Here is a 23,459-nt window from a genome sequence, read left to right as displayed (position 1 = left end):
CTATGTAGATGAGTGGACAATGCTAGATAGTATTGTGGAATCCAAATAGTTTTAGGGTTTTAAAGATCCAGCACCATACCATTCCTGCTAGGGTTTTTAATTAGGACAGGGGCAAGGGAAGAGAGATGAAAGGCTCAGCCAATCATCTCTTTGGAAAACATACCATATGAAATTCACCAGGATTATACACAAAACATTTATACTGCTTCAAAATAATAATGGGAGAAGCTCATTACCTTTCATGAGAAGAAATACTTGATCTACAAAAGCCTGTAGAAACAAGAATGAAAGGTAACATAGGGAGAGGCACACAGTATTGAACGGTACCAGGAACAATGAAGGTTGATATGAAACATTGGTAGATAAGGGAGTGGGAGATTTTAGTCTGACTTCATGAATGCCATTCTTCTGGGAAAATATTTAGCAATGACTTCTGAAGACATTCATTAACTTTAATTTAGTGTACAGTAAAGATGTTTAATGATGCATATTTTTAACAAAATACATAAAACTCCTTCTTTTATTACCTAAAAGGAAAATTTCAAAAAAATTAGTATTTCAGAGGACATAAAGAAAATATAAAGAGTAGAAAAAAAGTAAAACAGAAGACAACATGCTGAATCAGTAATCTTTTTGCTCTAAGGTGGTGTCTACTGTCTGTCCGTTCCCCCTCCTCCCCCATGCAGTGCTTAAAGTGGTCTGAAAAAAGTGGGGTGCCTATAATAATGAGGGAGCAGATTTGGTAAGAGTGCTTGAAGTTTTCCCTTCAGCTACCCAGCTCAATTTTTTATTTTTTTCCCAGGTCTGTGATCCTTGCAACAACTTTGCCACTCCTCTCCCTGTCTGCCCCCTATACACACCCTTTAATCATTGTTCCCACCCTCCTGCTTTTTTAATAAAAAGAAATTTGAGATGGCTGTGTGTTCATTTGGGGGGTGGGGCGGAGGGAAATAATCTTGTTCCTTGCTGTCACTCAGGCCCCAAGTGCATCAAGTGCTTTCCTATTTCAGGTTGCTTTCCTAAATCAAGACCTACATTCATAACTTTGTAAGTTTATAAATTGAGTTTTATTACTGGTTCCAAGACCTGGTTATTAGACCACAAAGCTTATCATCTTTCTTGGATTAGCTACGGTTACTATATTATTTGAAAAAGTTGTTTTTTATTAAAATGATGTAGTAAGAAAGTTGGACTTGATAGGTGGCTATATCTGTACATTTCAGTTATAATTTTGTGTAATTGTTCTGAACTTTTATGTACCGTATATAATCGTTCATAAGCCAAATATTTTTCATTAAAAAATGACGCATCAAAGAGCAGGGGACGGCTTATAAATGGGTCTACACCAAAATGTGATGATTTTAAACTCTATGGAATCACTGAATTGAATATCTAATACACTGTCGTTTTGTTTACTTGGAGCGTCTGCAGGCATGGAGCCCCTCAGCTTCCTGTGGCTGCAGTTCACCGTTCCCAGCCAATGGGAGCTGCAGGAAGACTGCAGCTCCCATTGGCTGTGAACAGCGAACCAAAGAAAACATCCCGACCCACCAGTGACTTACCCTGATGGCTGGGAGACAAAGTTTGCCAATCCCTGAAATATAGGGTCGGCTTATGAAAAGGTCATACAGTTTTTGCTATTTTTACTTAACCATCTTGGGGGGTCGGCTTATAAACAAACGGGCTAATGAACAAGAATATACGGTACCTTCTGCATGGATAACTTGTACTTGTGTTCTGCCTCATCCAGGGAGAGGGTAAGGAGTAAGAAAATAGATCAGACATGCTCAGGTAGATGTGGATTAGGTTAACAATCTGTCCTTCGGCATTGGGGGAAGAAAGCAGATTCGCTCAACAAACAAGTTTGTTCTGAATTGAGCGAATGTTTCTCAAATGTTAATTGGAACCTGAACTTGAAGCTGGAAACTGAATTTAGAAAACAATAAAAAAAGACAGGTGTGGCCCTGGTTAATAAAGATAAGCACCACGCATCCAGAGAGACTTTAAATAAATAAATGGGTCTTGCTACAACTTGCAGGTAGTACAGAGATTGCTTTCTAGCAAGACAGCCAAACTTTACCAAACTGAGGGATGGCAGGAAAAAAAAAATTGTAGATAAACTATCCTACTAATCCTGTCTATTTTAGGCAATTATAATGTTCCTGTCACCACAGTATCCAGGACCAGATACAGAAGAGTCTCATTAAAATTGTCTGTAAAGAACCTTGCTCTTCATCATTCCTGTGTTCAGACACTAGGGCTGGCAATTAATCGCATGCGATTAATGCAAAGCAAAGTAACTCGATTAAAAATATAGTTGTGATTAATTGCAGTTTTAATTGCACTGTTAAACAATAATAGAATACCAATTTAAATTTATTATAAATATTTTTGGATGTTTTTCTACATTTTCAAATATATTGATTTCAATTACAACACAGAATACAAAGTGAACAGTGCTCAATTTATATTATTTTTATTACAAATATTTGCACTGTAAAAAAGATAAAGAAATAGTATTTTTCAATTCACCTCATACAAGTCCACTCAGTCCTACTTCTTGTTCAGCCAATTGCTAAGAAAAACAAGTTAGTTTACATTTATGGGTGATATTGCTGTCGGCTTCTTATTTACGTCACCTGAAAGTAAGAACAGGTGTTTGCATGGCACTGTTGTAACTGGCATTGCAAGGTATTTACATGTCACATATCCTAAACATTTGTATGTCCCTTCGTGCTTCAACCTGTAGGCCCTAAAGTTTTACACTGTTATGTTTTTGAGTTATGTTAAAAAAAAAAATCGACATTTTTAAGTTGCACTTCCATGATAAAGAGATTGCACTACACTACTTATATGAGGTGAATTGAAAAATATTATTTATTTATCTTTTTTACAGTGCAAATATTTGTAATAAATAATATAAAGTGAGCACTGTTCACTTTTTATCCTGTGTTACAGTTTAAATCAATATATTTGAAAATGTAGAAAAAATCCACAAATATTTATAATAAATTAAAATTGGTATTCTATTATTGTTTACCAGTGCAATTAAAACTGTGATTAATTGCAAATTTTTTAAATCTTGTGATTAATTGCGATTTTAAAAAAGTCTTTTGACAACCCTATCAGACACCATTTTTCCATCTTCTTCTTCCCTTTTCTTGCTTTTTTCTTTCAAATCAACCTGCTTTTTAATTAAGATAACTGAATTTGAATTTAGGTCTTGTCTAGACTAGGATTTGGAAATTGTTAGCTATTATTTGTTGAACCTGACAAGATTAAACACGTTAAAGGTACACTACTTTGTCTATACTGGGCTATTAATGTGTTTGCTAACCCTGGCCTAGACAAGATCATAGGACACTTTAATTGGAGTAAAACATTCTCAGGCATCCCTAAGTGAAAGAGATATGTTTTTGGTTAAAAGAAACCATATGCTTCTCCTTTGAATAGTCGGGTTCACTGTTCCCACTACAGGTGTTTTTCCCTCTGCTGTGCAGATTTAAACTTTAAGTAAAATTTTCTAAAGTGACTTAGGCAGCTAATGCCTGTCTTAAAAGTTATGTCACTTTAACTATACTGGTATAGTTAAAGAGGCAACACCCCTTAGTCTCAATACAGTTATGCAGGTATAGATTATTTCATTTTGGTGAAACAAAATAAGCTATCCGGGTATAAGGCACCTTATGTCAGTATACCTGAATCTACACTATGGCTTTAACCAGCATAGCTATGTTGGTCAGAGGTGCAATTTTAAATCAACATAGTTATTCTATTAAAACTTTTTAAGTGTAAAACAGGCTGAAGTCTCTTTGAAAGTCAATGAGACTTAGGCCTGATCTACATCTAAAAGTTAGAATCATAGAATCTCAGGGTTGGAAGGGACCTCAGGAGGTCATCTAGTCCAAGCCCCTGCTAAAAGCAAGACCAGTCCCCAGACAGATTTTTACTCCAGATCCCTAAATGTCCCCCTCAAGGATTAAACTCACAACCCTGGGTTTAGCAGGTCAATGATCAAACCACTGAGCTATCCCTCCCCCTTGTAGCTCAACCTTCTACATCACTCAGGGCTGTGAAAAATTTCATACCTTGTACAATACACTCAGGTTGACCCCACTCCCACTGTAGATGCAGCTAAGTCAACGATCTACACTACAACGCTACAGTGACACTGTTGCAATGCCGTAGCAGTGCTGCTGCAGTGTACTAATACTCATACACTCCAAGTCTGTGAATTTCTGTAAATGGGACTTCAGTGCTTTTGAGAATTTTATTCCTTGTCTAGAAACTAAGGTGTGATGTTAGATCAAATTACACCCAGTTCAATCCAACCAGTTTAGCACATGCTTAACATGCCTTGACTACAGTTTAAGAAGTTAATAGTTTAAACTAGGTAACGCAATCTAACATATCTTCAAATCCTAGTCTAGATAAGACTTGAGAGAGCTTCTAGAGCTGTACTGTAGGGGAACATTAGTTCAACCACAATTAAGGTTAAGACTATCTTCTTGTTTAAAATAGCCAATTTTTCTAAATGCTCTAAAAAAACCAAACACACCATAGTGAAATGTGTCAGGGACCAATAAAGTTATCATAACTAAGCAAAAAATTTAGACTCAAGAGATATATGAATAAGCAGTAAAATATAGTGAAAGCAGTGTCCGTATGTCTCATTTTGTGATGTCTGGCAAAATGTATGAACTTCAGCCCAAGTAGCTAGTTTACAAGTCTACTCATAGGAAACAAGTCTTCTTTCCCAGGGAGACAGAGACAAAGCTTGCTTGAAACGGGTTTAGAAAGGTTGAAATCTTTGGATTTATAAGCTTCCATGACACAGAATTTTAGCCTCCTACCAATGAAGGACTTCCTGAAAGCTTTTGTCTTTTTGAGGTAAATTCACAGAACTCCTTGCACATTTGCTGTGTGTGTGCCATAACTATCCCTCCAGGCACTGAAGAGTGCCAGGGAAGTGGAATGGAAGTGCAACCTTTTGAACAGTGGAAGACAATTTGAGGATGAAGGCCAAGTCTTGATGAAACACTATTCTATCAGAGGGCTTGTCTACACAGCCTCACAGTTTGGACTACAGGGTGTGAATAACAGTGTGTACCAAAGTGCTGAGCTTTAACTCCCCCATGTGGGCGCTGTGGTCACAAAGTAAAAGGTTCCTAGTTCATGTTAACTTAGTCCTCTTCAAACAGGGCTACATTAATTTGAACTAGGAACCCTTTAGTTTGCTCCCCATTGTCCACATGGGGGAACTACAGTACACCTCTGTGGTGCATCCTGCTGTTCACACCCTGTAGTCCGAACTATGGGCCACAGAGACACAAGTGGAATGAAAGATACAGTATTGAGTGAGATTCCACTGACAAAGCTCCTAGCTCGGAGATTTATGGAGATAAGTAGTGCCACTCTGAACATATGGCTAAAATTGAGGTTTATTATTGTTTACAAGGCTAATTTTGCAGGTCACTCTAACTTGTGAGGGTAAGGGATGAATCACTTGACATATGGAGAGGACAAGCATCTGCAATTTCCAGCAAATAAGAATGCTAGATACTTGAGAAAGCACCAAGCACACAGTGAGACCTAGAGTAAATAAACAATTATAATGATTTAAATATAATTATTATGTTAGGGACCCCAGCTATTGGTGGTCCTCATTTTGCCTCCCTCACTAATGGGCTTACTCCTGGTGTGACACTGCACTCCATAATGTTTTATTGAAATATGCTTATGAGGGTAAATAAGATGTTACTGGAATATGCTTTATGCAAAAGCTCTCTTGTAAGGTATCATTACAAATCTCAATCTACTGAGTGTGTTCATCCTATTTGTATCATATCCTATTTGTATGCATCATTCTTGTATCTGAGGCTAAAAATATAAAGTATAACTCTGAGGTCCTATTGTAATTATGCGAAGTGTGGGCCATTGATGATGGTTTAGAATCTTGATGGCTCCCATTGACTAGGACAATTGGCTGTAAATGGCTCTGTTTACTTGCAAGCCTTCCTGTGTTCAGGTAAGCCAGCCCAGGAAGAATGGTGGAATCCAACTTAAACCTGGTGCTTTTCCAGTTAGAAGGAGGGGTGGACATCCAGAGAGAAAAGATTTCCGCCTTGTGCCAAAGCTATAAAAGGGGTGGAAGAGAACAAAGAGGGTTGCCAGTCCTAAGAAATTCCCTAGTTACCACCAGAGCTGGAACTAACAAGGACTGTACCAGGGGAAAGGATTGGGCCCAGACTAGGAAGGAGTCTAGTCTGTGAAAGAAGCTTATTGGAACATCTCCAAGGGTGAGATATTACCTGTATCAATTTCTTAATGTGTTAGGCGTAGACTTGCGTGTTTTTGCTTAATTTTGCTTGGTGACTTACTTTGTTCTGTCTGTTATTACTTGAAACCACTTAAATCCTACTTTTTATACTTAATAAAATCACTTTTGTTTATTAGTAAACCCAGAGTAAGTGATTAATACCTGGGGGAGAAAACAGCTGTGCATATCTATCAGTGTTATAGAGGGTGGACAATTTATGAGTTTACCATGTATTACCCTGTAAGCTTTATACAGAGTAAAATGGATTTATTTGGAGTTTGGATCCCATTGGGAACTGGGAGTCTGGGTGCTAGAGATAGGGGACCCGCTGAGCAGTTTTTGGTTAAAGTCTGCAGCTTTGGGGGCGTGTACCAGACCTGGGTCTGTGTTGCAGCAGGCTAGCATGTCTGGCTCAACCAGGCAGGGTTCTGGAGTCCCAAGCTGGCAGGAAAAACGGTCTCAATGGTAATTCCACCACGTCAGGTGACAGTCCCAAGGGGGTCTCTGTGACCAAACCTGTCACACCTGGCTCTCGGGCATTAGCAATCTCTGCAAGTACAACTCATTTAGATGAAATCCCCACTGTCCCATAGTCACAAAAGCATCACTTTTTCCCCATGCCTAGGTGGTATGGGAATACAAATAACAATAATACAATCATGAGCCAAGAGTTAGACCTTAAAAATGCAGCCATCAAGTATAAACTCACCAACACCTCCAAAAAGAGAAGCCCCTAGAGTGACAGATACAGTACAAGGTCCTGATAAGGATGTTTTTGGAACACGTGAGAATCACTTTATCTACTTCCTGCTTCAGGAAGGAATTTTCTTACTAGGGTTTTCCCATGCCAATTCGACCCATACAGGTATTATTTTTCCACAACCTTCAGTGGAGCTGATCATACTTAGTTGAGCTGGGATTATGTGCTCAAAAAAATTCATACACAAGCATACAGAAGCTATTGTATCGAGAAAGGCAAGATCTGCCTGTCTGGGTTGTGGTCATGAACACCAAGTTCTCAAGAGATTTGGAGACAGGGAGAAACACCAGAGGGCTACTACTAGTCCCTCTCCTCCATAGCTGGGTGAGCCTTTAAACTACCACAGAAAGCAGAGATGAAATGAGTACTGTGTCTACGTCAACAGTCCCACTGTATCTATCACACCCATGCCTCTCTCAGCAAGAGAGTCAGCTCACACCCAGTCACAATGGGATGGCAAGTGAAAACTGGAGTTTAAAATGGAAGTTGAATTGCAACCTTAACATCTTTTCCAGTCCAAACTGTAAAAAAACTTGGAGGATATTTTTAATTATAATCTAATTCAACACACACACACACACACACACACACACACACACACACACACACACACACACACACCACTTTTTCATCTCTTTTGGATTTAAGATTTGATCTGAATATTCAAAGCCTCAGTTTCCAACAGACTGTGGTTTAATAAGATCACAGCCAAATACAATTTTGAAATTAATTTTCTGGGGTGAAGTGGGTGGCAGTAAAGGCAAAGGCAATATCATCTTTTCTGATAAGAGTTTATGGATTGTACAGTTAATCTGTTGATGACCCAAGCAAAAGGAGCATCTAACATAGTCGATTAGCCAATTTTGAACTGCTAAAAGATCTTTAGGGGATTCACACTGTCTATACTGGGGGCAAAAAGTATCAATCAACTGACAGATTAATCCATGTATGCAGTATTGTAGCAGTGTTGATACTAGGATATTAGAGATGGTAGGTGAAGTAATCTCTTTCACAGGACGACTTTTGTTGGTGAGAGAGACAACCTTTCAATCTTACACAGAACTCTCCTTCAGGTCTGCTAATCCAGGTTCATCCAAATAGTTTCAAATGACTATGAGGATGTAGAATCCAGTCTCCCTAATTTGAACCTGCTAATTATTATCTTTTCTACAGCATGAGAGGATGTCCTCAAGAAATTTCAGACTATTTAACAGCATCTTAAACCACAATTCACATATTCAGACAGGATAAAACAGAGTCTTGAATAAAATAGCTCCAAATGAACATCACTTAAAAAAAAATTGGAAGTACCCCTTCCAGCATGAAAACCTACCATACAAATAATTTAAGTAAATTTGCATAAGGAGACTACTCCAATTAAAAACAAAATAACTTGTTTTATTAATGCATAGTTAATATATACAGAAGTGGAGATCATACTCAATGTCCAAACTATAACTTTGATAAACCATGCAATAAAAATATGTAAATTAACAATTCCAGCCAACTGCAGTACTCAAAAATCATAAATCAGGCCCCCAAAATCACGAGATTTGCTTAAAAATCATGTCTTTTTATAAATAGTAAGTTTTAGTGCTTTTTATTTGCCTGCTGGTTTTTGAGCCTTTTAAGATGTATTTATGTTATGATTTTCCAACTTTTCTCCACTACCATGAGAGCTTTTTTAAAAAATATTAAAGCTGAGATTCTCATAGAAGCAACTGAACATAAGAGCTGGGGCTTTAAGAAAACACCTCATCAAATATCACTGGACCTGGAGATGAAAATCACAAGATCTGGCAACACTGCAATTCTTTAACATAGACAAGAATTCACAGTATCATGAAATTTCAAGTTACCCTCAAATGGAAATATATATTTTAGGATCCTCTAGGAACAGCTTACTTGCTAGCTCATCACAAGTTTCTGTCTAGATTTAAAAGAACTACTGTGTTAATACAGTAGAACAAATAAATATAATGCCTTAGTTCTGTTATTACTTTACTGACAACTCCTGTAGTTACTGTTTTACAGTTATTCTGCAATAGTTCAAATATTTTCCTCTTTCTCCAATTACTGGCCAAATTCTGATCTTTAACCTTAGATGTCTAAACATATAAGGATAGGCTAATAAATGGAAAGCAAATAGATTTTAATAAAATTTGCTTCAGGAGGCTGCTTGTTACACAATTCTGTTCGTGACGGAAACTAGAGTAGAGTCATCTCTTAGTACATCTGTTCCTCTGCTAGTGGTTTAACTGACAGGAAGCAGAAACGAAGATATGGAGTCTGAATGACAAGTGTTTCCTGCCTTCACAGATACATCTTTCTTTTTTACTTGTTATAAAATAATCCATTGGTTCTTAAGTGTGACAGGCAAAGATATAAGTAGCAGCATACATAGTGAGATGAAATTCTCCTAAAACCTGTGACAAATATTTTTTCAAAAAAGGAGGGCAAAAACTTATTCCCACACAGAAAGCCGGTCAATTTGTTAAGACATAACTAGCCCAAGTTTACTGGAACATTGTTTCATGAGAATCACAAACCATAATATTAAAACTGTGATCATATCAACTCCTCTATTGTACCCCAGTACTACACACATCAGTATTACATAGGTTTTAGTGTGTGGCCTTCTATAAAGCAGCTACTAGACAGCAGAGTATCCTAGTATGTCAAATACTCTGTATCACAGATAAACAGAGAGAAACAGAGGTTAACCATAAATATATAGCAGCCAATGGTGGAAGCCACATTGCTCAGAACTTTCAGAAGTAGTCTAGACAATAAAACATTAAAAATATATGCTGAACGTAACAATTTTCTACTAGCATGGGATTAGATTAGATGACCAAACAGGTTTTTTAAACTGTAGTTTCTAGGATTCCACCACAAAATAATGGAGATGTATTTAGTGCAGCACAAAAAGGCACAGTAAGAACTACTTTAGAGTTGGCAAGCAAAGGATCAAGGAACAGACAAAGCAAAATTTAATTAAAAAGAGGTCAAGTATCAGAGGGGTAGCCGTTTTAGTCTGGAACTGTAAAAAGCAACAAAGAGTCCTGTGGTACCTTATAGACTAACAGACGTATTGGAGCATAAGCCTTTGTGGGTCAATACCCACTTCGTCTGACGAAGCACGCGTCTAACGAAGTGGGTATTCACCTGCGAAGGCTTATGCTCCAATACATCTGTTAGACTTTAAGGTGCCATAGGACTCTTTGTTGCTTATTAAAAAGAGGCACAACTCTGTTACAGCTGTAACCAGGGTCCTCAGGTTTTAATGACTATATATTCAAACAGCCCCTTTGATTCCTCCAGTATGTTATATCTGAGGATCCCTGTGAGGTAAAGTCATCCACTTGCTTCCAGACTCCCCCCAAAAATCTAGGCTATCAGAAAGTTTCATTTTCTTAGTTAGTCAGCAACCTAAAAATGTTGACCACATTGTTTTTAAGGAAAGAGGAGGAATGGAGAGAAACTGTTTAAGGTGGTCCTAAGAAGTGCAAATAGGGGTGGATAAGAAATGCCATACAGAATCTTCTCCATTATCCTACTTCAGTCAGTGGCCAGTTGTCTTGGTGTAAATCATTACAAAAGTGAGGAAAACAAAATTAGGCTGGATATCTGGAAGGTTCACTAATAGTCTCCAGGAAAGCACTGGAAGCTACATTATTCAGTTGCTTTAAATTAGATAGAACAAAGCTATTGGAAATAATAAATGGCATCTATCTTAGAGTTTAACACTGCTGCTCTCAACGTAGCATCTGAGCTCCATCCATGTAAAATTAATAGCAACAGCAAAGTGTCTGGTGTACTTCATGGAGTCTCTAGCACTTCTACCCCAAGAAGAGTTTTCACCCCAGAAAGGGAGTTTGTTGGGAGGGAAGAGGGATTGCTGATTGAAAGGCATTTACGAATAAAAAGGGTGTTCAACTTGTGAGTGTCACTTCCTCTGCAGCACTGGGCCCGGGTCACTTGCTGGTTTAAACAAGAATAAATGGCAGATTCTCTGTAACTTGAAGTCTTTAAATCATGATTTGAGGACTTCAGTAACTCAACCAGAGGTTATGGGTCTATTACAGGAGAGCATGGGTGAGGTTCTGTGGCCTACGATGTGTAGGAGGTCAGACTAAATTATCACAATGATCTCTTTTGGCCTTAAAGTCCTTGGTGGAAAGGCTTTCTTCAAGAAAAAGTTTTTGCAATATTTCCTAAAGACGGCCACACTCTGGATTTGTCTGATCACCTCTAAAGATTGTTCCATAGCCAGATCTCCATAACAGATAATGCTTTGTCCCCAGTTCTCACATGCTTAGTCCTGGGCTTTGCAATTTGCATTGACCCAGAGAAGCACAGCTGTCATGGTGTTTCATAGATAAAAATTCAGCCTTTGATGTAGCCAGGGCTTTGAAAATTAGAAGCAAGGCCTTCAAATGACATCGGACGTTGACTGGGACCCAGTGGAGGAACTTAAGCACAGGCTCATCTCTACAGCATCTCAGCACCTATGAGAAAAGTAGGTAGGCACTGTACAGTATCAAAGAAACATGGTTCAGGGTCCCACCCTTCACACTCAGCTAATTCATAACATTCAAACAAATGAAAAAAATACAAAACAACGTTTATTCATAAATCCTTGGGAACAAAAAAAGCCTTGCAGCATGATCTGAAACTTAGTAAATTTTGCTTAATTGGCAGAGAGAGGTAGAAGATGACTGAAAAATAGTTTTCCATCTCAGATTCCTACAACATTATATAGGCAACAACATTTTATAGTTTTGCCTCTTACTTTGTAAGTCACATCGGTCATATCTCTTGCAACATACACTGGCAGCATTCAACGTTTTCCTAGGAAAACTGGAATGGCAGAGATGTTGACATTGAGCCAGAAGTGGTTTACATGGGACTCAGATATTCTTTTTAACCCTGGAAGTTCATCTCTGTTCCACTTACAGAGTGAACATTTTATTACAGCAAAAGCTCTCAGATCATAACTACGTATTTTCACAATGTATTACTAAGATTTCCTGCCTGCCACATGATGCAAAAAGGAATGTTTACAAGCATAATAGTCTCTAGTACACTAATATATTACAAAATTAGGCAATCAAATTAGTGTGTGCCTAGAAGAAGCTAAATATTTAACCTGACACAGAAAGAAAGTTGTGAATAAATGAGATTTTTTGATACAATCAAGAATTTGGCATGTTTCTAAAGATGAACATTTTACCAAAAATTAAAAATGAAATGTCATGATATTCAACTGAGACTGTTACGGATTTAAAATGTAAAAAACACTAACTCTGAAGATTTATCCCTGAAACTAATTACTGTGTCACTACATTGATGCACCGTTATATTTTTGGTAGCCAGTTTGTATCACGCAACTGATCTTGTTAAAACTATTGTTGTTGTTATTGTTATTTGTTATCAGGGCCCCATTTTGCTAGGTGCTGTATAAGCATAAAACAAAACAATTGTCCCTGTCCCAAGGAGTTTACAAATGTAAGTATAAGGCAAGAGACAACAGATGGATACAGATAGAAAAGGGAGTATAAGGAAACAATGAGACAATATTGGTCAGCATGATAGGCAGTGGTCTCAGCACACTAGCACCCTAGCCTTATCAAATTTTTTGTAGGCATCAAAGCAAGAGAGTCTTTGAAGGTAGATAACGACATAGTTTTGTGGATGTTTACGGGAAGCTTTTCCCAAGCGTAAGGGGCCGCACAGGAGAAAGAACGAAAATGTAATAAGCGGGCAATGGAGGCTGACATGACTGGCCAATCAGAGGCGAGCATCAATAGCTCAATAGCAAATGAGGGATGATAGGTAGGGATGAAGAGCCTTGAAAGTGAATACTAGCAGGATTGAATGGTCTCCACGCAGCAGCTTTTTTCCACAAAACAAATCAACTTATTTGATGTATCCAAGCCTACCAACATACTTGAATGAAACCTTAGTGCTTCAGCAGGGAAACCTACACATTGCAGCACTGTACTAATGTATGAAATTCCATGTAAAACCAGAAACAAAAGATAAACTGACTTAGTTTGTGTCCATTGTTCAAGCTCCATGTAGGGGAAGAAATAAACTGCATTAACGGACTTGGTTTATTTTAATCTGTTTTAATAGATAACAATTATGATTTTTAACCCAACAGTCTTCCTTTAACAAACATACTGAACAAGACATTTTCTAGATAACCAAGGAGGTTTTTTTCAAAGAATGTTTTCTTAACAAGTAGATCACAATAACTAACTATTCTGTTTGCACTAAGAGGCAGTACAGTGCAATGAGTTAATATTTTTATCACACAATTTGTGCAGGCAATCACCAGCAATCAACTTTTAAAATTCTTTTTAGTTCTTATATTTTTCATCTTAGTAACAATAAAACATTCTTTACAGTTTCTCTACCTTTCTTTTCAGTTAGAAGAAATTTTAAGAGGCTTAAGCTCCCCTGTCTGCTTCACTCATTTCTCTCTTCAGATTGAGTGCAAAGGTCATCAATTCATTTGAATACCCTGCCTTAAGCAGATGGGAATAACTAGTATGCTTTTATTGTAGCAAAAAGTAAACATTTTAAAAAGTGATAGCAACCCATATCTAGTCCTTATGTCTCCTTCCCATACTCCTCAAAAAAGAAATTTATTTTTGTTGTTGTTTCTGCACTTTTAGGACTTTGTTTGCACCTGCTTCCCCCACCAAAAAAGCCATTACCTTCCCAAGTTTTCTATTATCATGTTTATTTAAACCAGTCCTTATTGGAATCAGAGTATTAATGGCCCCAGTTCCATCTAGATTATGTTGAAAAGTCCCATTTTGTAAAAGGGTGTAGGGGGTTCCAATTTAGAAAAAAAATGGGGATGTGATTCAAAAAAAGGCTAAGAACCCCTGATCTAAACAGAGTGGCCATGAACAAAGCTGTAACAGTTTAATTAAATCAGTTTATATCATAGCTTCAGTTAAACTGGTGCAAACAGGCCTAGTCTAAACTTAAAACTTATTCCATCATAATTATGTCAGTTAAAACCCCCACAACAAAACACACACCTTAGCGATATATCTATGCAAGTATAAGCCCTAGTGTAGATGCATTTCTGCTGGCCTAAAAGTGCTTTTGACAGTATCGTTTGTGTTTCTTGGGGAACTGGTGTAAGCTACCCCAAGAAAAAGCACTTTTATGCCAGTGTAAATTGCATCTATACTGGGAAGGTCTGCCGCTCTAGCTATGTGAGCGAAACTTTTGTAGTGTAGACAAGGCCTACTTTTAGACCTGACCATAGGGAGACCTGTGGCTGGGACAGCATGAGAATTTAACAGCAGGATTCAGATAAAAAGATGTGTGGAATAGTCTGGATAGAACCTGGATCTAGTGCTATTACCCTTCCAGTCCATAAATACAAATACCAAATGTATTTTGGATAGATATTACAAACTGAGTTCTATATATATTCTAGGCTATGTTAGACCTTAGAACAGTGTTTCCCAAACTTGGGATGCCGCTTGTTTAGGGAAAGCCCCTGGTGGGCCGGGCCGGTTTGTTTACCTGCCGCATCCACAGGTCTGGCCAATCGCTGCTTCCACTGGCTGCAGTTCATTGCTGCAGGCCAATAGGAGCTGCTGGAAGTGGCGCGGGCCGAGGGAGGTACTAGACACCCCTTCCAGAAGCCTCCATTGGCCTGCAGCAGCAAACCACCAGTGAGAGCCGCGATCGGCTGGACCTGTGGAAGCGGCAGGTAAACAAACCGGCCCAGCCCGCCAGGGGCTTTCCCTAAACAAGCGGCATCCCAAGTTTGGGAAACACTGCCTTAGAAGAACACACTGAAAGCAAGCTGGCAAATGTCTCAGTAGAATGCACATAGGATTTAATTCAGTTCTCTGTTTCTGAGTCCCAAATTTTCTACAGGTACTTGTTTGCAGCAACAAATACAGAGTCTTCACATTTCCTGACTCATGAAGATTTCCATTCATATTTTATTGAAATCCAGTACAATATATATGGAACCAGTGCAGTAGTATCACCAGCATGGTATCCTATCCATAGTGATGATTCCATGGACTGTTCTCAAAGAGTGAAATGGCTATTCCCTAATCAGGCAGAGACTGACATTTCATTCTGTGTTTGTACAGTGCCTCATATAATGGGGCACTAGTCATGATGGGGGCGTCGATAATACAATAAGGCGCTATGATAATACAAATAATAACAATCTAGTTATTACCTTAGTGGTTTCTCCCCCCATGGAGTCATGTATTTTTTAACATGACCATATTAACATAATGATGGCATAGTCTTGTCCACACTATAGGGATCTGAGATACAAGCAGGCGTCAGAATTAATATGAGCAATACATTGTTAAACAAATACTCTCTGTCATCACACAACCTTATACACCTCTAGCTCGATATAACGCGACCCAATATAACATGAATTCGGATATAACGTGGTAAAAACAGCGCTGGGAGGGGGGGGCTGTGCACTCCGGCGGATCAAAGCAAGTTCAATATAACGCGGTTTCACCTATAAAGTAGTAAGATCTTTTGGCTCATGAGGACAGCGTTATATCAGGGTAGAGGTGTATTACTAAATCTCTCCTTCAAACCTCAGATTCCCCTATTTTATCTGAGCACTTACAAGTTTGGACTCTTATTTTGTCATTTGACTGACAGCCTCAACATTGGAAAGTGTAAGAGAAATTAATTCCAACCCATTATTGCTATAATTATATTAAATACAATCTAATCAGAGCATAATATTAAAAATCCACTTGGCTTGTATTTAATCCAATATATTAACACTTGATTTTAGAGGAAGACAGTTACAGTAGCATACACACATCTTCTAGAAGTAAATATTTAGGGGAAATTATAACAATAAGGATTTTTCTTGCCTGCTAGAATGTTCTATGAACGGTTTTACATTTTAAATGTGTTATTAATTAGCTGCTTCCTAAATTATGGCTATGTTAGACAAACTCAATTTTACTTCTTGGTGTTTGGATTTTTAAAAACATACTTATATCGATGTTGGCTTTGGCTGGTGACCAGACTAAATACACTTTTTGGATAGATATAGGTTAGTATTAGTGAGAACTTCATAAACATTCTCTTATATTCAAACAAATAGCGTCATGGAGTTGCCTCTCGATACAAAAAAGTTTCATTTTTGTTTGTATATCCAAACAGGCAGGAAAAAAACCAACACCACACACATGATACAGAAGCTTCTATGGTTCTATAAAAAAAACGAGGAGTCCGGTGGCACCTTAAAGACTAACAGATTTATTTGATGTTAGTCTTTAAGGTGCCACCGGACTCCAGGGTGACCAAATAGCAAGTGTCAAAAATCGGGACGGGGGTGGGGAGTAATAGGGACCTATACAAGACAAAGCCCCAAATATCAAGACTGTCCCTATAAAATCAGGACATCTGGTCACCCTACCAGACTCCTTGTTGTTTTTGTGGATACAGACTAATCCGACTACCCCTGTGATATATGGTTCTATAGTCTATAGTTCCTTATTTTCTCCTTTTGAAAAAAGTGTACATTTAAAGAAAAAAGAATAGCATTCATTTAGTCAATAACATGAGTTGGAAAGTGCTGCACCCCAAAATGTGCATCATACAAGATCCTGCATAGGTTCTCAGAATTACCGGTAATTTGTGTGCTGCTTCAAGGCCTCTAAGAGTCCATAGTGTGAATTCTCACAATTTGTATTAACTGACCACTCTTTTCATAGGACAGCTTGCAAATTTTGGCAAAATTAACTATTTTTCTCTTTCCAGCTAATCAGATGAACATTGAACATTACTGGCCGCACTACATGTCCAAATGGACAATACAACATAGTTGTTTCCGGTATTGTAGCCATGTTGATCCCAGGATATGAGAGAGACAAGGTGGATGAGGTACTGCCTTTTATTGGACCAAACTTCTGCTGAGCTACACAGAAAAGAGCTCAGTGTAGCTCAAAAGCTTGTCTCTTTCACCAACAGAAGTTGGTCGAATAAAAGATATGCCTCATCCACCCCGTGTCTCTCAAGAGTTAAACAGCCTATACTTTAAGTTTGAACAATTATAGTTATAGGTAAAGAGTTCACAGGAGCAATGTAGAAAATCTTTTCATGACCAGCAAATACACAGGTAGCATGAGATTGGACAAGAGAACAGGCTCCACTGAAAGCTTTAGGCCGTATTTTCCCCTCAAATGCATATGTGAGACTCCTAGTGACTTCAAAGGCACTATTTTCAAGAAAAGCAGCAAAGAATCCTGTGGCACCTTATAGACTAACAGACGTTTTGCAGCATGAGCTTTCGTGGGTGAATGCCCACTTCGTCGGATGCCAAGCTTATTTTCAAGCTTATTTTTTTCAAGAGGAGCCACTTTGTGTTGGAGAGATGGCCTGCTGCACCCAGATTACAATCAATCATGCTAGCACATCCTTGAAAGATTATAGATGTTAACTCCAGAGCATCAATTCTTCCACATATAATGTCCACAAGTAGGGAAAACTTAATAGAAAATTTAAAATGACACTATCAGCATTTTCTGATATAAACCATTCCTGGTTAGCACAAGCAGTAATTATGTTTTCCATTTTACTATGTTTTTAAACATTTCTTTCCCTTGTTGCAGTGTGAAAGACCCACATAAACAAAAAGATAACTAGGCAGGGGAACAACAGTGAGACAGACATAGACAAAGTGTTTTCAAATCACAACGTTAACTATTTTTTAAAAAGAGTGAAAAGTATTTTTCCTTAAATAACAAAGAGATTTATCTGTCAAGCAGACAATTAAGAACATTGGGGAGATCTATAGAGAAAACTTTTAGTGATGAAATAATATGTATAAACCACAAAATACATGTAACATCCTTACCGATTTCCTTGAAACGGTCAAGACCAGTTTGAATCACTCAAACTCTCACTCCTTTCTCCCCATCCTAAAGGCTTCACTGAGGTCCACGCAACTTGGTAGTCATCTCACTACTTATCATTATGTAAATTAGACAAATAGGAAAAGAGTCCTAAAATTAAGTCATGACAGTGATTAGTTCACCTGCTGAACAGGTACAAACAGGTAAAGGGATTAAGGATGCAAAAAAATTACCCCTGCTAATTAAGATCAGATGCCCAGCTGACTCCTGGTTAAACAAGGTTTTTAAAAGTAATTTAGACTTATGTCTCGAAATACAGAAACACAGAGAAAATACTATTCAAGCCATCTGAAAGCATTCCTTCCAAATTGTCAATCTATAGGTTTGGCATTTCTATTCCTAGTAAGTGAAGATAACAGCTATATTCTTCCAAGGTAAGGGAGAATTTTAACATAAAAACTTGAGGACTTTGAAGGCTCATTTTGAGGCTAGCAAAATGAATGCAGTTTTCAGATTAGAATTCTAATCTAGTATGAAGTCCTATATGACATGAGTTGATCTCTTTAAGGACAAATTCTCAATTAAATGTACTGAGGGTTAGCTATACAATTCCTATCATCACTAAAGTTGGTTATTGGGTAGTTAAATCCTAACAAACATCAGGGTAAGAATGCAGAAACTTTAGTCCTTATCTAACGGGATCCCATCAGCACAAAGATTGAGCACAGTTGGTAGCTTTGCCTTAGGACAGGCCCTCAGACAGAAAGATACTAAAGAATACATTATTTGAACAGATTAGTCCCTTTATGTCAGGAGAGCGAGAGTATCTAGAGGATTTCACACTACAGCTGTGGACTACTGATAAGTAAAATACTTCAAATTTCAGTGCAAATAGTCTCTTAAGAGCAAATATTTAAATATTCCTCCCTAGACACAGTCAGATTTAACAAAGCAAGTTAGCTCTAAAAGATATCAATGGTATCAAAAGCATAAGTGTAATGAGTAAAGTGTAAGTTTAAACTTTTAGGAAAGTCATGCTGCTTACAGAGTGGGTCACAAACAAGACTGTACATCTATTCCCCCTCCCCTGTATTTAATCACCTCTCAGAAAGGAAGTCTCTGCTCTTCTCATATTCAACAAAATTCACGAGAAAGTACAGTATTAAAATTATCAGTGAAAGTTGCCAAATGAAAGCCTAGAAACCTTTACTTAACGATCAAAAAGTGAAAGCTACTTTGGAGATCAAAGTCCTCCCTCTGGTATAAAGGGAAATCCCACATTTTTCATACAAACACTTTCAAAGGCATTTGGATCAGTTCACCTGATTCGGCTCTACTTTATCTCCATACATACAAATTCAGCTATTCCAGACAGGAATGAAGCCACGTAATTTTTCATCCCAAGAAGCCTGAGAAGAGTAATGCACCACTGAACTAACAGTTTCCACAGACATCAGAGGCAATTACACATTGTCCAAAGCCTTGTGTTTCTGACTGGGTGGTTGGCCTATAGGATGTTGTCAACAACATGCATCAAACTCCCAGCAATCAGAACTTGGACCTTGTCAATAAAAAAAATTCCAGTGAAAGCACTGCACTTATCAGGTCTAATGGATGTATAGAAAAATCACCTTTACTTTTTTTGAGAGACATCTCATACCACACCCACACTTCAGCTGGAAAAATCAGTCAGAGCTTTTAACCACCACTTTTCCTCTTCCAGTCTAGCTATTTCTGCTTCTCAGTGGGAGGTCTTTGAAGTTAATCTTTAAAAAGAGCAATTGGGAGCCCTGAACCAGTTTCTCAACTAGTTATAGCATTTGGTTCTGTTCTTTTCAGGTTTCTGTACCACACCCTCACCATGGTATCCAAGAGCCTGGACACAACCGTTTTGCCTATAGGATGAACAGAGATTTCTCCTTAAAGAGCTACATGGAAAGAAAAAAAAACTAGCAACAGCTGCTTACCCTACAACAGCACTACAGAAGCATCCAGCAATTTGGGAGCTGTTTTGGGACTGCTAATTCAACCTTATAAGATTAACTCTTTAAAGACCTCCAGCTACCTTGCAAGATAAGTAAAGGAGGGGAGGGAATGGAGAGAAGCCAGGGTCCCCTCTTTTAGTTCAAGTTTAACACTAGACAGTGAGTTTAAGGTGGCTACCATAGACCAAAACTACAGCTAAAAGGACATCAATGCTCATGGGGAAGTAGGAGGAGAGAAAAGGAATTCAAATAGTCCAACAAATCGTAAATATTTTTTTAAACAAACAAAAATCTTCCACAACACATTCAAAATGTTTTTTTCAATCTGTTCCCTAGTACTTATCTTATCCTTCTACTAAAGATAATTTTTCTCAGGGGAAGTATACATTGCATACCCTCTTGAAACACCTGGGATTTAAAATGTGTTTAAAAATGAAACCTAAAATTAAGAGACAAGAAGAAAAAGAAGACATGCCAGGATGCACAAGGTAGCTATTGGCAAACACTGCAGATGATTCAAAGCAAAAGGCTGTCGCACCCAAAGCGTGCACTATTAGCCTAATAATTTTTCCTCTCCCTCCACTGTAGATGATTACTATATTAAGCAAGACTCTACAACACTCTACTCTGTGAGGTAGGTATTATTCTATAGTGAACAGTAAATGACACTGAAAAGTATCCCCTATGTACAATATTACAAATAGTTTCATTCCTCTAGTGTGTTAGATTTTAAATTTAGAAGAAATTCAACTTTATTTTTAAGTGAGTTTTGTTTTTAATTGAAAAATTAAAATACAAGAGTTGAAGGCCCCTGTTCTCATTCAGACAAGATTCCAACTGAAATCAAAATTAATTGTGTTCAAATAGGAACTACAGGACCAGGAACATACTTAACACAATTTCGAAGTGTGAGTGTGTGTGCGTGAGAGAGTGCGCATGCACGCAGTCGTGAGTTACACTTATTTTAGTAGCAAGTGTATTTTTCCCTACTGAACATTTAAAAACAGCCTTTGAACACTGCATATTTCCTCACAACCTTTCTTGTACAAATGGCACTAAACCTAGTCCCTTTTACACTATGCCTTTCTCATTGTCACACACAAAATCTTAAGCTCTGAGGACCAGAAGTATGGAGAAGGATAACTATATATCCATTTTTTATTCTATGAAAAAAATGAGACTCTTGTTCCATTTTAAATTATACAGTGTGACAGTGGGTTTTTATGGGATATTTCAGTAGAAACAGACTTTCAGGTAATCAATTCTTTGAATTACAAATCCACCATGTTTACAGCGGCTCAGAATCAAACCTTAGCAAGTATAACAAAGCAAATGCAACCAGAGTCTGTAGTACTATTAACTAATACTTTGCCCAAATATCTTTCAGAAATTCTCTACTACACGACAAACAGATCAACAGAGACGTGTACCAAGCTTTAGAAAAGACTAATATATCCTACAATCAACTGAGCCGTGTTTAAAGCAATAAAACCAGCAGCGCATCTAAAGTATTAAATATTAACACATTTTAAGAATAAGCATACATGAAATGAAATGCAATAACACTTAAAACATTGTCAATTTTTAAGGCTTATTTCAGGTGTATTGTTTTCAGGAACATAGAAACAATATAGTCCACTTAATATTTTGAAAAAAACACAGGAAAAAAACCCCAAAAAACTCTAGTTTACACAGCACTTAAATACTAAATAATCATGTTTACGTAAAGTGCAACAGAACTGACGGTATTTACTAAACTATAACAGGAAGTTTTCTTTTTTTCAGTCTCACTCTCATGATACATGTGAGGAATTTCTGGTGTACAAAAGATTTTTAGATTTTAAAAGATGCTCTGCCCTCAAGGCCAAAAACCTACAAGAACTGGCATTCTTTGTTTTCCCCTGGTAGTTAAGTGCAATCAAGCATGTGACTGAGTTCATACATTAACAGAGGTAAAGAACATACAGCCATGTTTTTTCAACAGGTACACCTACTCTGCTATTAGAATTATCATTCCTATTTAGATACTGTACCACAGCAAGACAGAAAAGTTACCTTAATTTGTTTTAAGGTGTTTGCATAGTCCCAAGAGCCAGAAAGTAAAAAGAAATCCAGCAGTTTTATGCAGTTAAAATGGCTACTGTAGATTGGGGAAGTGGTGTCTGTGCTTCAGCTTATGAGTCATACATGAAACTAAGTGTTTCTCAGGGAGGCACGCCCATGTTGCTGTGGGCCCAATTACTCTGCTAGGTCAAACATGCAAATCTGCAGGTAAGAAGGGAAAAGAGAACAACCTGAATCACCCAGCCCCACCTTAGCTAGCAAGAGCAAAGGCCAAATAATCTTTGTAACAAACTGAAATGCAGAGTTAGTGCAACATGCACTACTGGCTATTTAAAACCACATTTTAGAAAGTGACTGAAAGGCATTCACTTTGTAAGAAAGCACTTAATTTGTCAAATGCTAAGGAAATGAACATATAATGTTTCATGTTTTTTACCTAACAGCAGAGAACAGAAAAGTCACTGGTGCTGTTGATTGAAGTTGTGTAAAAAAAAAAATAATCAAACAGGTGCATTAAAGCTTGTTATGTTTGCAAAACAATGGACAAAGAAGGGTTGGAACAATTTACATAGTGGATATTAGATACGTCTTTCTGTGCTACTTGTTAACTGGATGAAACCTAATCTTTGCATGTGCAAAGAGACAATCAATTAATTAGCCTTTATAAATGTAAAACATTTGAATGTAACCTTATAAAAAATGTAAAACACTAAAGAAATATTAATATAAAATTCAAAAATGTTTCTGTCTTCACAGTAATTGCATTACCTAACAGGCTGCTCTTTAGAAGACAATAGTTGCGGATACATAAAATATACAATTACATCTTACTACGTTCTGGTGACAGCTACGGCAATTTCCTGCAATATCCTTGAAAAATCCTAATGAATTAAGTGTAAGTAGCTTCGGAGCCCATTTTATTAAAAATGTAAAGTTTATGTATTATTGTGGAATGCATGTAGCCCTAGGAAGTGTTACTGTGCCAGACAAGAATGAATTTATGGGACAAAGTGAGATGGGTTTCCCAGGTGGATGTGTATGCAGATATACCTCCTCTGGTTATGCAAGAACTCAGCCTTTTGAAGTTTCATCCTGAGGAGGGGACCTTTAGACCTAAACTGTAGAAAAGAATGACTCATGGATTAATGGGTGTTCTTGTTCTGAACTAAGAGCTGTTAAGAACTTGGAAAGACAGAAAAACACCTTGATGGAGTTTGAAGGACTGAATCCTACCAGAGTCCTTGTTGGAATTGGGTTGATTTCTGATGTTTATAAGCAGGCATGTATATTCTTTTATTGTTTTTAATATGTTCTCTCTGTAATGCTTTCACCATAAGAATAAATATGCTTGCTTATAAAGGGCTATGTGGTAACTTCTAGCAATTACACTGTTTATATTCTCTGAGGGGAGCTCGAGGCAGGCCTGTTTAGGCAGTCTG

The 23,459-nt window shown here is 37.6% G+C and overlaps 1 protein-coding gene and 1 long non-coding RNA gene across 6 annotated transcripts in view; one reads left to right on the top strand and one right to left on the bottom strand.

Moving 5' to 3' along the window:
• The window catches only part of ELF1 (E74 like ETS transcription factor 1), a 148,935-nt gene that overhangs the window by 79,436 nt on the left and 46,040 nt on the right, over positions 1-23,459 (bottom strand). Inside the window, exon 1 of one of the 5 annotated variants that reach the window (XM_039530372.1) lies at positions 22,012-22,103. The exons of 2 other annotated variants lie outside the window; for them this stretch is intronic. The gene's annotated coding sequence lies outside the window, so the exon portion shown is untranslated. Of the gene's footprint in view, positions 1-17,973; positions 18,088-22,011; positions 22,104-23,459 lie in introns of those variants that run through there. 2 more of the 5 variants (XM_039530339.1, XM_039530358.1) reach the window with 2 other exon arrangements.
• Positions 19,945-21,457, top strand: LOC120401011. The gene is made up of 3 exons (XR_005596227.1): positions 19,945-20,444; positions 20,545-20,590; positions 21,344-21,457. It is a non-coding gene; the product is annotated as an uncharacterized LOC120401011 (long non-coding RNA).

The sequence above is a fragment of the Mauremys reevesii genome, linkage group 1, assembly GCF_016161935.1.
Source record: "Mauremys reevesii isolate NIE-2019 linkage group 1, ASM1616193v1, whole genome shotgun sequence".
In the NCBI taxonomy this organism is placed as follows: Eukaryota; Metazoa; Chordata; order Testudines; family Geoemydidae; genus Mauremys; species Mauremys reevesii.
The sequence above is the reverse complement of the archived record's forward strand: the minus strand, read 5'-3'. Positions and strand labels throughout refer to the sequence as shown.